The sequence below is a fragment of the Gracilinanus agilis genome, chromosome 2, assembly GCF_016433145.1.
Source record: "Gracilinanus agilis isolate LMUSP501 chromosome 2, AgileGrace, whole genome shotgun sequence".
Taxonomy (NCBI): Eukaryota; Metazoa; Chordata; class Mammalia; order Didelphimorphia; family Didelphidae; genus Gracilinanus; species Gracilinanus agilis.
Genome location: NC_058131.1, coordinates 274169835 through 274184687, shown reverse-complemented (window position 1 = coordinate 274184687; position 14853 = coordinate 274169835). Strand labels below are relative to the sequence as shown.

At 39.1% G+C, this 14853-nt stretch overlaps 1 long non-coding RNA gene and 3 other non-coding genes across 7 annotated transcripts; all 4 read left to right on the top strand.

Moving 5' to 3' along the window:
* Nucleotides 1–5391: 5391 nt before the first annotated feature.
* On the top strand, nucleotides 5392–13485 carry LOC123235185. Of its 4 annotated transcripts, none has more exons than XR_006505372.1 (6): nucleotides 5392–5440; nucleotides 6631–6683; nucleotides 7434–7475; nucleotides 8897–9019; nucleotides 11965–12032; nucleotides 13197–13485. It is a non-coding gene; the product is annotated as an uncharacterized LOC123235185 (long non-coding RNA). The 4 variants fall into 4 exon arrangements; XR_006505369.1 differs by having other exon boundaries at nucleotides 8866–9019; XR_006505370.1 differs by having other exon boundaries at nucleotides 5417–5440; nucleotides 6634–6683; nucleotides 8866–9019.
* On the top strand, nucleotides 7201–7333 carry LOC123238502. The gene has a single exon (XR_006505664.1). It is a non-coding gene; the product is annotated as a small nucleolar RNA SNORA17 (small nucleolar RNA).
* On the top strand, nucleotides 7708–7844 carry LOC123238494. The gene has a single exon (XR_006505657.1). It is a non-coding gene; the product is annotated as a small nucleolar RNA SNORA43 (small nucleolar RNA).
* Nucleotides 9053–9185, top strand: LOC123238495. The gene has a single exon (XR_006505658.1). It is a non-coding gene; the product is annotated as a small nucleolar RNA SNORA43 (small nucleolar RNA).
* Nucleotides 13486–14853: the final 1368 nt, after the last annotated feature.

The following is a 14853-nucleotide window of genomic DNA, read 5'->3' as shown; positions in this document are numbered from 1 at the left end:
AGAAGATAGTTTCAGAGAAACCTGGGAAGACCTATATGAACTGATAAAGAGTGAAGTGAACAGAACCAACAGAACAAATTATATAATGGCAATAGTAATGGGAAGACAAAAAAAGTTTGAAAGACTTAGGAACTGATGAGTATAATCACAACTATGATTATTAAAAGATGATTGATGAAACATACTGCAAATCTTTTGATAGATGAAAGACTCATGGAGCTGAATGATGTGTATGTGTATCTTTTTGGTCATGGACAATGAGGAAGTCTGTTTTTCTAGATTATGTAATCAAGGAGAATTTTTGCTGATTGAAAAAATAAAATCTTATTTTAAAAAAGATATATGAGTGGGGGCAGCTGGGTAGCTCAGTGGAGTGAGAGTCAGGCCTAGAGACAGGAGGTCCTAGGTTCAAACCTGGCCTCAGCCACTTCCCAGCTGTGTGACCCTGGACAAGTCACTTGACCCCCATTGCCTACCCTTACCACTCTTCCACCTATGAGACAATACACCAAAGTTAAGGGTTTAAAAAAAAAAAGATATATGAGAAAGTTGGGGAACCAAAGGAGAGAAGCATAGTTGGAAAGCATTTGCATGGAGATCAATAGAGCAAGAATGAAGTAATTTTTTTGTCATCAGAGTATTCAACCAGAATAGAAAGAAGAAATATATGGGATTTCAAAGCAGACCACAAGTCTGGCACAAAAACACGATATAATAGTTGTGGAAGGCTTCAGTTATATAGACAATTGCAGAGGGACTTCAGTTATTCAGAAAGCTGCCAGGGTGTTCATTGCTTCTTTAACCCTTTACCTTGTGTATTAGAATCTATAGAACAGGGGTGGGCAACCTTTTTGGCCGTGAGAGCCATAAAAGCCACATTTTTTAAAATGTGATTTCGTGAGAGCCGTACAGTGCTCACAGTGCGCTCCTGTAACAGCGCCTGAAAAAAAATTGACTTTATGGCTCCTGCAGAAAGAGCCACATCTGGCCCTCAAAAGAGCCAGATATGGCTCGAGAGCCATACGTTGCCAACCCCTGCTATAGAAGAACCAGTTCCAAAGCAGAAGAGTGGTAAGAGCTGTAGGCATTTGGAGTTAAGTGACTTTCTTAAATGAAGAACTGTCTGAGGTCACATTTGAACCCAGGACCTTCTGCCTCCAGGCCTGACCTTCTATCTACTGAGCCACCTATATGCCCCTTGCAAATTGCATCTTGATTTGCCTTAATGATTATTTCATCCTTCAAAAAATGGAGGAACCAAATAAGGGAAATTTTAAACTGGTTCCTGAGGTTGAACTCTTGAGAACCCTAAGGGGAAGTAACCACTCCCTTCTAGAATTTGTGTCAGGAAAGGGAATCTAAGTCTATTCTGACATGTCCTAAACTTTTGGGAAAGCAGAATTCAAAAAGCTCAGAGGAAATATAATCAAGATTCCATGAATTCTAATTCTTTAGTCAGTTCCAAGGGAATAGATGATATTCAGGAATTAGATTCAGAAGGCAAAAGGAAACAATTACAATGAGGAGGGGAAATAGTAGTTATCTGAAGAGACCAATAGATGCATAGGGACCTCAACAGCCTACTTAAATTTAAAAAGAAATGTTCAGATGATAAAAGCAATGACTGATAATAGGATTAACATGAGGATGGCATGGTCTCGTAAAAAAAACAGTGTGGAAAACTGAACTACTGGAACTATTAAGATAACTACTGTAGAACAAAGAAAGCATTTTGACAGAAATTTTATTTCAACATCTTTCACCATGTAATATGATAAAAAATGGGTATGTGTCTTGAATAATGGTCATATTGTGAAAAAACAAATCAATCAACAATTAGAAGAGAACCAGATTGGATATCTTTGACAACCACAGTTAGAATTCTTAATCAAATAAAAGTGATAAAGGTGGGGGCAGCTGGGTAGCTCCGTGGAGTGAGAGTCAGGCCTAGACACAGGAGGTCCTAGGTTCAAATCCGGCCTCAGATACTTCCCAGCTGTGTGACCCTGGGCAAGTCACTTGACCCCCATTGCCCACCCTTACCACTCTTCCACCTATGAGACAATACACCGAAGTACAAGGGTTAAAAAAAAATACAAAAAAAAAAGTGATAAAGGTGATCACAAAAGATAAAATAAATTATTTCAATTACATGGAATTGAAAACCTTTTGCATCAACAAAATTAATGCAAGGAATATAAGACTGGAAGTGATTGATTTGGCAGAAATCTTCACATCAAATATTTCCAATAAGAGTCTGATATCCAATTCAGAGGAAATTAAAACAAATATATAGGGGGCAGCTGGGTAGCTCAGTGGATTGAGAGTCAGGCCTAGAGACGGGAGGTCCTAGGTTCAAATCCGGCCTCAGATACTTCCCAGCTGTGTGACCCTGGGCAAGTCACTTGACCCCCATTGCCCACCCTTACCACTCTTCCACCTATGAGCCAATACACAGAAGTTAAGGGTTTAAAAAATATATATATAAGACCAAGACATATTTCCAAGTAATTCCAAATGGATTTAGTAGTCAAAGGATGTGAACAAAGGATTCTAAAACCAATTATAAGATACTAGCAACCACATAAAAGAGTGATACAAATTACTGAGAGAAATGTAAAATGAAATAATTCTGAGAACTCATCTCATAACCAACACATTGGCAAAGACATGATGGGAATGTTGGAAGGGTTGTGCAAAACCATGCATATTTCTACATCTTTGAATTGATCTAGCCATTCTGGAACCAGTTTAACATTATGCTAAAAAAGTGAACAAAATGTCTATGCCCTTTCTCCAAAAAATTCTCCTGCTAGGCATAAACTGTACTTCAAGATCCATGATAAAAGAAAGGTTTTCTATATGTCAAAATATTCATAATGTCACTTATATTGGCAAAGAAAAGGAAATTATATAATGCCAATCCGCTGGGGGATAATTGAACAAATCATAGTAAACAAATATAATGGAATAATACTGTACCATAAGAAACAACAGATATAATGAATACAGAAAGTCAAGGGAAGAACTATGAATTAATGCAAAGTAAAGAAAGGAAAACTAAGCATGACTATAACGATGCAAATGAAAAAGAACAAAACATCTGAATCAGTACTGTGAAAATATGATGGCCAATCTCAGAAGAGAAAAGATATGAGAATTCTCCCTTTCTTTGCAGAGGTGGAAGTTGTATTAAGTACTTTTGCTGAATTTTTTCCCTATTTTTTTTTTAATTATAACTGGTAGCTTGCTGAGAAAAGAGAAGATGGAAATGGAAATGGTATAAAAATAAGATTTCAATTAAAAAATTTTAGTGTCAAAGGATGATAAAATTCAGTGAGCTGAAACTGGTAAGGGAAGTTGAGAATAACAAGAGTGGGTTTCTTTTGTTTTTTTAACTATACTAAGAAAAAAAGGAGGGACAAAGAAAAGATAAGGCCTGTGCTTGGAAGGAATGGGATGATAATAACTGGAATCAGAAAAAAGGTAGAGCTCTCCGATTCCCATTTCTTTCTGTTTTCTCTGCCAAAGAGAATGAGTGTTGCACTGGAAAGGAAAGAATAAAAAGTTGATACACAACGTAAAGGAGATAGTAAAAAAAGTCAGGTTGTTAGGTGATGTGAATAGAGTGCCTGGCTTGAAGTTAGGAACACTCATCTTCCCGAGTTGGAATCTGGCCTCGGACACTAGCTGTGTGATCCTGGGCAAGTCACTCCACTCTGTTTGCCTTGGTTTCCTTATCTGTCAAATGAGCAGAAGGTGATGGTAAACCACTCCAGTATCTCTGTCAAGGAAGCCCCAAATAAGGTCATGAAGGGACAGACAGGACTGAAAACAACTGAATAACAACAAAAATGCAGGTTCTTGCACTTGATGAATTCAAGTCATCTGACCCAGATGAACTACATCCCTGGCTACTAAAAAACCTGAAAGATGTCATTGCTAAACAATTGATAATGATATTTGAAAAATTCATGGAAAATCAAAGCGGTACCACAAAACTGAAGATGGGCAAATGTCTTTTCAAAAAAGTCAAATCATGGCTGTTAGGTGGCTCAGTGGATAGAGAGCCAAGCCTCGAGACAGGCTAGGTCCTGGGTTCAAATCTGACCTCAAGCACTTCCTAGCTTTGTGACCCTGGGCAAGTCACTTAACCCCAATTGTCTAGCCCTTACTGCTCTTCTACCTTGGAACCTATATTATTGATTCTAAGATAGAAGGTAAGGGATTTTTTAAAAAGTCAATTTGACAAGCATCTATTAAACACCTGTTTAATATGCCAAGAGTAGTATTCATTGCTGGGAAAAAGCCAAAAGAAAAGTCCCTGCTCTTAAGAGTCATTGGTAACTTCAGAGAAGGAAATTTCAGTTGAGAAATGAGATTGGAAGTCAAAATGCCAGTTTAAGAAGAGCCTGAAAGGAGAGCAATTGGAAATACTAATAGTTTTCCTCAAGGACTTTTGTTGAGAAAGTAGAGCTATAGCATAGAAGCAGGTATGATGGGATGGGAAGGGAGTGTTTTTGTTCTTTAAAGGATGCTGGACAGTTGGGCAAGTTTGTAGACAGCAGAAGAGATTAAAAGATTTGAGATAGTGTACAACTGTTTAAAGTAGTTCTTAACTTGGAATTGGTGGCAAGATTTTTTTTTAAAGAGGGTAAGGGCATTCCTGAACTTGGATTGGAGTGGGGTGGGGGGAAAATCACATCTCTATTTCCTCTTAGCTTTAATTGAAAGTTAATATTTCCTTTAATTATGATTTAAAAAAAATATTGCGGAGGGGTCGACGGGTTTCACCAGACACCTAAAGATCTAAAAAGGTTAAGTATATCTAATCCACGCCAATCCCTTTATTTTACAAATGCTGAGATTCCGAAGGCAAACTACTGGACCAAGGTCATATAAACCGTCTTAGGTGGGGTAATTTGAATGTAGGCTCTCTGCCGCCCAATCAGCACACAGGAAGGATGCGAAAACAGTGGCGGCTGGCTCTGACTTCTATAGCTCTCGAATCATTAAAAATCCTAGGTAACCCTAAGTGCCCATAAAAGTTTTCATTATTTAAAAGTCCAAAGCTCCCAGGCTCTGATCTGTGCCCAAAGGGAGCACATTCTATAAAACATGTTTGCTAAAGCTCTTCCGGACAGAGAAAGGGAAGAAGAAAACTCAAATGCAGGTCACCTGCTTTCCAAGCCGAACTCTTGGTTGGTGGGTGCCTCGAGAAACTACGAATGGGACGCTATTGCGGCTGCGCATACATTCTAGGGAGACGGAGGTGAGGGGCGGAGCGGCAAAAACCTGAGCGCGTCCGTGCGTCCGAAAGAAATACGCATGCGTTTGCTGGCATGTCCCATGAAGGCCACCGTAGGATCTATAAAAGGTAGTGACGCCGCCGTACGTTCTCTCTCTCGGAGCAACTGAAGCGGGATGTGCTGCGTCATCGGTAAGGCAAACGGGCCCTAAAGTCCCCTGGATTGGCACAGAACCCTTCCCAACCCCACCGACTCCCAGGACTCCAGACCCTCGCGTAGTCCGAATCTCTTCCTCGGGTTTCCCCTGACATGTTACACCTCTAATCCTTGGACGTGTATTTCCCAGCCCTCGTGTTCCCCCACGTGTCCATCCTTCCATTTCTTCCCTGAGCTGTTGGGGCCAGCAGGATCCAAATTCCTGACTTGTTCAGAATTCCTTCTTCACCCACCCATCCCTACTCCTACTTTTAATCTAGCAGGGCCGTTTTATTTAAATGAAAGGAAGGTTGTGAAAGTTAATTTCAGTACCACCTTAGTGTACCCTTTTCTCTGCTAGCCTTCCAGAGTTGGCCCCGCAGTTTTTTCCTAAACTTTTCAAGTGCCTTGGAGTACTCCGAGCAGTTTCTTAGGTTGAAGTGTGTGAACTAATTTCTTGATAACTAAATATCATTGGTAAGTCTGTGTACTTTATACCTTTTATAAACATTAGGAGACCATCGATAACATTCGCTGCAAAAGAGGTCCGTGAGACAGATTAAACTCCTTTAGTCAGGTTAAATCCTTAAATCTTCCGTTTTCCTTTTCACATTTGTCTTTTTTACAAGTAATCTGCTCTAACTTTTAAAACTCCCATTTCCTTTCCTCTCCACACTTGACCCACTGAAGAAATTAAGGCTTTCTGATACTGTCATTATTTAGAGTGAAGTTGCCAGCTTTTAATATTTTTATCTCTAGGTGGCAGCAGCTTGCTTAGGATAACAGCTAGGAACACAATATAATAGCCTGATTGAATGAAAAGAAATTAAAATTTTTCTTTACAAAAGCCAGCACCCTATGTTCCCTTAGAATCAAAATCTGATGGGATAAAGTAGTAATAATAGCATTTATATAGTGCTAACATCTCAATTGATCCTCAACTCAAGTATTATCTACTTTAAGAATGAGGAAACCAAGGCAGCTAGGTTAAGTGACTTGTTCATCCATGGTCTAGGTTTAGGTGAAATGCATAAAATATTTAAGTCCATTTTTTATGCTCTTATATGTGTTAATAAAAGAACTTGAAGATAAGGTGAAATGCTTTTTCTATGTCATACTGTTTTACAGTTATTTGTTTCCCTTATTGAGGCTGACTGGAGGATTTACTTGATTTTTCTCCCTCTAGCAGAATGGGAAAGCCATGGACCCGGGAATGGTTCCCGCAGGGAGGTGAGGCAGGTAGGTTTGAGAATTCTATAAATCCATCACAGTTAACAGGTTCAATTGATTTATATGACTGCACCAGTTATTAGACCTTTGTGATAAAATCTGATATTTTGTTCGTTCAACTAATTTTAAATGTTTAAAGAAGTTAAGTCAGATAAAATGAGGTTCCAGTTATGCTTTTACCTCAGTTTTGGTATTTTGGAGACCACATTGGAATGTTGAGTGAGTTTACATATTCGTGCTGGAGTTTCTGCTGAGACCCAACAAATGAATCCATAGTCATTAGTGTTCATTCTGGTAATCACTAGGAAATAACATGCAACTTCTTGTGCATTGAGTATCCCCTCATGGGGCTCATTCTGAATGGGCCTGAAACTTCAAGATATTTTTCTCTCCAAATTTGCTTCCTTTCATAGTAGGCCTAGGTCCTATTTAAGCTGAATTAAGTTATGCCTATGTTGTAGGACAGTTAGTAAAACTACACCCATATAGAGGGGAGAGAAAATTCCTGATTTAATCATAACCATAAATTGCCCCTAGAGGCGTTACAAATTTGGCTGCTGTGCCTCATTTGTGTCAGTAGGTGGCAAAGAGAAAGAGACTATGTCTACGCTCGGTGCTCTGACCCAGTGAGCACTCAGAATGATTAATAGCCTGACACTTGAAAAATGCCTGCTTTTTTCTTATGTTTTTGGTACATTTTTATTGACAACTTGAACTGTCATGAAGCTTGGCTTTGTTCATGGAATTTTTTTTTGACAGGAGGAAGTGAAACAGGCCAAACTGAGAAAATATTTTTAAATGGTGAGTGAAACTGCATGGGGATTCCATCTGGATAAAGACAGTGTTGTGAGTCAAACTATGATGGTATGTCTTGGAAATTCAGGACTCACAAGAAGATATAGAAATGATAGCAGTAGGGAGCAGCTGGGTAGCTCAGTGGATTGAGAGCCAGGCCTAGAGACCGAGGTCAAGAAATCCTTGATTGTTGCTAATGAAAAATGCTGCCTTAGATTCATTACTGTTTACACATACAGCTGCTGCTGCTGCTGCTGCTGCTGCTGCAGTGCTGGGCTGTACCTGTGTCTTTAGGTAGCAAAGAGGAAGTGGCTTTTTCTACGCTCAGTGTTCAGAAATCTGTGAGCACTAAGAATGGTTGATTGCCTGACATTTTTCTGGATTTCCCAACACTTGTGGGTCCCTGATCTTATGGGTCCTGGCTACATTTTTTAAATGATATAAGCAGATGAGTTCAATTGATAAGAACAAGGTATTGACTTTGGGTCACTGGGCAAATCAGTATCTCATAAGAAATCTCAATGGCTCTTGCCACTGCTACTCAAGAGTGGTCTCCTGAACCACTGTTAAATAAGAGCTTGCTGTGCCAGACACTGGTTATATGCCATGGTGTGTGGGTGATCAGAAAGAACTAGCACTTCTAGTGTGGGACTTGGCATGCTCTCTTCAGGGCTGTTCATTCACCTTTAGTGTCCACCTTTCACCCAACTCTTGCCTATGGCTCCTAAAAAGCTGTATAGTGGTCACATCTTGGCAGAGTTGCTAAGCCAGATTAAGGATAAGTGGTGAGTTAAGGGGGTGTCCATCCAAAACAAGAAGACTTGCCCTGGCAGAATGGGCAGATGAGAACTGTTTATTCCAGTAGCCATAAAAATGGCAGAAGATTTAGAGCAATTAATTATCTAGAGTTGGGTCAAATATTGAACATGCCAGGGTCATCCTGACTTGTATACCCACTGTATTTTGATTACTTCAGAAAAGAATGAGACAGAAGACTGTACTCTGCCACTCTTAAATCCAATTCATGTACTAGTGAAGACCCTGTAATGTCAGTGTCATTGATCCTCTTTGAAAACAAAGAAACAACAGTAATATATGCTGGGATTCAAAGACAAACATGAGGAAGCTCCCTGCCCTTACATTCTTTAGCACTTACCTATTTAACCCTTTGAGCATTGACTTGGGACAAAGCTGTTTTAAACTTGTTTGAATCTTTGGTCTTCTGTAACTTTGTGTCCCCAATTAGATTAATTCAATAGCCAGACTCCCTAGGAAGAAAGAACTTGGGTCAAGATCATCTGAATCCCTATCCATCCTAGATGTGTTAGACTAAATTGTCCTTGAGAGTAGGGATCTGGACTGTCAGTAAATACTTTTTTTTTTTTTAATTGGACAGTGAGTTGTCTGACAACAAGGACCACTTTCAGGTACATTTTCTATTGATTGAGGAGGAGGAACATCCCTTCAGTACAGCTGTAGCCTTGCCTAATAGCATGTCATCTATGGGATCAATGCTCCAGAGATTGGTGTACTGATGGCCTCAGACACAGGTGAGTACAACAGGGAAGGCCAGGTGTGTGTGTTCTGCCCCCTAGAGGCATTACCAATGTGACTGCTGTGTCATGTTTGGAATTAGGTGGCAAAGAGAAAAAGGCTACGTCTACGCTCAGTGTTCTTAAATTGTGAGCACTCAGAATGATTAATAGCCTCACACTGTTTCTTTGTATTGTATATAGGTTTTCCCAGTTAATCTAAAGGAATGTCAGTGGTAATGGAGGACCATTGTCTCTTTGCATTTTCTTATGGATCCCATAAGCAAAAGTAACTCTTAGGATAAAAAATGATTGCGGTTCTGATTCTGAATTTTCTTGCCTGATTTTAACTCATTTATATAGTAAAATTGCCTATAAAGTTTTTGTTTCAGAAACTAGACAAAGTACAATTAATGAATCTGATTAGAGTACAGTTTGTCAGTGTGAAGGATTTGGTCAAGCATCTCTAAAATGTTGTTATACTTGTTTAATAGTTTCCCTGTTTGTACTTTGTGGTTCTTAGTAGCTGCAATAAGCATAAACAACCTTTTTATATCAAATAACATAGATAGCTTCTGGATGCAAGTCTTAAGTCGATTTGGCTTGAGCTACCAGCATCAACCCAAGCTTTTCTAGACTCAAATGTCAGATTCCAACACCCTAAATCACTCTGGCACCAAATATTTGCTTCTCAGAATAGATTATCAATTAAGTCTGGTATTTTTTATATCAAAAAAGTATATACCACTACCTTCTGAATATAAGTTTATACTTGATATAGTGGTTTCTAGGCAACAGGTTTATTTTCTTAGCTATGCAGGACTAGGTTCAAATCCCACAATGCATAGCCAATTTTAGGTTTGATTTGTTCTTTCCTTTATGCACCAGTATATTGTGTTTGCAAAAACACCCCCAGAAACATAAACTTGTTGAAGCACCTGATAGCTACGCCCCCCCCCCCCAATGTTTTTTGTTCTAAGAGAATAAAAGGTCTTCATTAGTATAAGGACAGTAGGAGATGACCTAGAAGGTTTTTCTGGCTATTTAGAGATCACGTTGTTTCCAAGCACTGCCTATCTTGTGAGGTTTTGAGTGATTGTTAAGTTAGGAAGAAATTGTTTAAACTTGTGAGCACTCAGAATGGATTAATAGGCATAGTGTTTCTTTGTATTATATGTTAAATTCAAAGAGATGTCAGTGGCAATAAAGAAAAGGGAGACAATTTATTTGGGATATTTAGGGAAAATATGAAATCATAGGAGAAATAGAATATCCATCGCCTTGGCTTCCATGTATTACAAAATGCTCATTCACGCCATGCCCAATTCAGTTTGTCTTAGTGTATTACTCTGGCTTCTGTATCTGAGCTTGTTATTTTGGGCCAGGAAAGGGTAAGTTAAACTGGGATGATTGTCATTAATGTGACTTTCTTGAACTAGGTCAAGTTCCAGAGCTTTCTCCATCTCAGCTTGACTAAACACCCAGGCATTGGATATGTTACACCAGTGCTAATTTTTTATGTCAGAGTTAACACAAAGGTACAAGATTAATTTATACAGGTGGCTTTTAAAATGCAAAAGAAAATGGCCACCTCAGCCATGGAAATCTCATTTTAGTAGGTTGTATGCCAAGGATTATCAGGTACTTCATTTGTTTTTTTTCTGGCAGCAGCTCTCACTTATCTGGTACCAAAGAACTAGCCCTTTGTTCTCTTTAATAGAGGAATGTATCTACACTGTAATTATACAGAGTTTCTCCAAAGTTTTAAACTTTAAATGTTTAAAGCTTTTATGGCTTAAAACTACAGTAAGACCTGGGTACATCTTTTATTACTGTGGGATTCCCCTATTGTGAGGTGAACAAGAGTCCTCTGTGAAATTTGTTGAGTGATAGGGAAAATTAAATGGACATAATTGTGATCAGAGATGTTATTAGCCAAGTAGGTAGCTGGCTGGTTGGCTAGAAAATGAGCCATTTAATTGGGCAAAAGGCATTGCCTAATAGTAGCTTCCTAAGAGAATACTAATGAAATTGTGGTTCTTGTTGAGAAACCAGCACATTGGCATTGGAAGGAGAATTTTATGATCTTATTCAGTTATTTAATTGGGAGAGCCCTTGTGGTCCACTATTTATATACAATGTTGGAGTTTGCTGGACTTTGCTATTTCCATTTGGTCTACAAAATGCTTCCATGAGGTAGGCAGGCAAAGGTTTGCTGGAAGAAAAAAAGTTAGATTTCTCTTCACATCCCATACCATTTGATATTAGGGTATGGTATAAGGGGGAGAAAGGGTTTTTTTGGGGTTCAGTATATTAAGATGGTCGCCAGAGGATTGAACTTTTATCAATCCTCAATTAAGAATAATCTCGTCAAAATTGACTTTTTTGGAAGTTTATTTACAATTAAGAGAGAGGGGAAATAAGAATCTAGCCCAGAGGTGAATGAAGCAAAGTTAAAGAAGTTCAGGAAGAAGATTCAGTCAGTCTTTAAATTCCACAGATCAGAAGAGCTAGAAGATCTCCTTCACCAGAAGCCCTCAGCTGACTGAGGACCTTCTCCTTTTAAAGGGGTCACTTATGCAGCACTTCCTGTGCCTCCCTCCTAATTTTCATGTCCAATCACAATAGACACTTCTCATAGTACTGCCTGGGGGCAATCAGTTGATTCTAATTCTTCAGAATTAGAGGTATTCTCACCTTTGGTGATTAAATCTAAGATGGGCAGTGTAGACTTAATCTAATGATCACAATGGTATTGTTTGCCTGGCGTAACAGATTTTCCATGAATAATCCACAAATGCATAATTGGGTTCATAGTTTTAATATTTGAATGTACTATCAGTAAACATCCAAAAAACATAAATAAAACCAAACTTGGCTTTATGGTTTTGTTATGTTATTAACAAAATAACCACGAATTCCTTATCTGCCATTTTTATGGGGTTTCTGTCATTAAATTCCAGACATGAAGTAGTAAGGGGAAGAAGCGGAAACTTGAACTCCAGCAGTATGAGCCACTGGTACCTCAAAGGTGAGTGATGTTTCCAGGTCTTTTTTACTTTAAACACTTTGAATAAGTGATGGCCCTGTTCTGTGTAGGTGAAGAGGGTAATAAATGAGTCAGCAGTGCCCCTGAAATGAGTATGTATAGTGAAAAGGATGCTTTGTGTCCAGGACAAAAAGAATGACCTGGGCAATCTGATCAATTTCTGCATTGTCAACAGACTCACCTCTGTTTAGCGCCTGTTCCCCTAATAGAACTCTAGAGCTAGGCTCTGCCATGAGCTTTTTCATTCTTTTGGCCATCTCCTTTACCCAAAAGTACCTTTGTAGTCTAGACCCTTTTGGACCTGTCAAGGAAATGACAAGCCTGGTTAGCAGCCACATTTCCCTATAGTTTATAGTAGTGTAGCATGCCATTTCATGGGTGCCTTTAGCATAAGTTCATAATAGGCTTGAAATTTACTTGTATACAAGGATCCTTCCAGGAGAGGTTGAACTTTTGAATATTTTGGAGCTGTGTATATGGAGTTGTTCTATATAATTCCTTGCCATGTGCATGCTTAATATTACATAGACTAATGAGTTATTTTTGAGGTGATTGTTTTCCAACTAGCAATAGTTGGAAAAGTCAGTAACTAGATAATTTTCAGCCATCCTGGCCTTTGCCTTCTATACTGAAGCTGCTCTATAGCACCTCTAAATAGTTTTGAGTTAAAAGTGGTGTTTCATATTTTGTCAACCAATCTTTAGTAGTAACCAGAATCTGTATCCTAAAGTTATTTAACTCTTAGTTATTGTGAGGACCATCATAAAACATAATTCATACTCTTATTTTGATTTCCAAGATACCAAGAAGAGGGAGGGGAGACAGATTTATAATGCTGATGAAATAATAGCAGGCCTGTGTTTGCCTATTTGTAGTACTTCTAGTACAAGTGAATATAGTGCTGCTGTTTTTTAAACAAAATGTAGATTGATTGTGTGTGTGTGTGTGTGTGTGTGTGTGTGTGTGTGTGTGTGTGCGCGCACACACAGGCATGGATTCAAATGCCTATGGGGTCACTTCTGGTGATTGGAAAATCCAAACCAAATCTTTCAAAGGTGCTTGCGCATTTACTTGTTTATAAAGACAGCTTTGTTTTGTTTTGTTTTGTTTTTTTTTAATTATTTTCTTATGTTTTTATTCTTGCAGTAAAAGAACATTCTAGAAGGATAGGCTTGTGGGAAATGTGGAATGAACAGAAGAGGAAGAACACAGAACCAAGCTTTGCTCAAGGACTAAGATTTCCCAACAAATTATGACCCATCAGCAATTATACTTGCCATACTCTGGATGGGGGCCTGTGTGCAACTAATCTCTATTTTCACTTTTTTCTGTTTACAATGTCTATATGATGTAAAACTCTAATGGATGAGTGAATCTGGCCACCTGTTTTGTATCTCCCCTCAGCTGGAGGACTTCATAAACTCTCTAAAACTTTCATGTTTCGGAGTCATTCTCAGCCCATAATTTGGTGTCAGAAGGCCCCAATGAGGTGAGTCTGAATTGGTTGAATCATTGGAAATTCAATGAATAGTATCCTAGACTGTAGGAAGAACATAGTCAAACTACCCCTAGCCTTTAAGCTTCTGGACTAAGATTAAAATGAGCCTGGCTGCCTTCATTTGCACATTAGTCCTTTCAGACTGATCACCAGAGGGTTTTGGTAGCTAGTTGCACATTAGATTCAGCTGGTCCTCTGTCTAGTCTTCTCCCTTCAACCCTCCTATTGGTAGTAATTGAAACTACACACTGGCCAATATCCCTGGTGATCCGAGTGCTTTCATCCAGAACCGAAAAGCTGCCAATTGAACTTGCCTTTCTGTGCCTTGTCCTGTTGCATCCTACATTTTACTAGACTAGATGATAGGGCACAAGCCAGTCTGCCCACCGGTCCTGCACCCTCATAAAGGATTCCCCAGATTAGTAAGAGAAGCTCAAAACTTTGGGCCCATTGGTGGATAAGATGTTTAAGCTTTACAACCCAGGGGCATTTTTATATCAGTGACATTACAGTTTTACTTTGGGGTTCCCCAAGGAAGGCTCCTTTGAAATGAAAGACTTGAGAAACTTAAACTGATAGAAAATTGCTAGTTTAATGGGCCAGTTGAAAAAAGAATAGTTACCACAAAAAATGGGTACCTGCTGAGTGTCCTTTTAAAGTCTTCCTCAGGCCTGAGGACTTGTGAAATGAAGATCTAAGGCAGTGGTTCCCAAATTTTTTTGGCTTACTTAGCCCCCTAGAAATTATGAAACTTTATTGAACTCAATAGAATGTAATAGAAAAAAAGTGTGGCCATCACCGGTCCCCTGGATCACTGTAGCACCCACCAGGGGGCGGTAGCTCCCACTTTGGGAATCACTGATCTAAGGGAATCCCAAGTGATGTCCAAGATCCATACAAACTGGATCCCACATGGATACAGGTCAGGGAAAGGAGTAAGGAAGGACCGAATAACCTTCCCATCACTTGTATGCAGATTAGAGAGTTTCCTTGGCAGCATTGTCCACCACAATTGGTCTACGTACCCTGGAAATCACTTGCCAAAAATCTAAGATGAGCCATATAAATGTATAGAAATACTACCATTTTTGAAGCACTATCAAGCAGCTACTCATTGTTGGGAAGAATTTTGGGGACCTACAAGAAGTTGGGAGTGTCCCAAAGAAATTCTAGAGACTAAATCAGGTTAGGGGATCTCAAGCTCAGAGAAATATTCCCCCAGGAGGCAGATAGAGTGAGATAAGCTGCTGTATCCAGCAGATGAGTGAACATCTTTGGGACTCGGGTATTACAGAAAACGTGTCC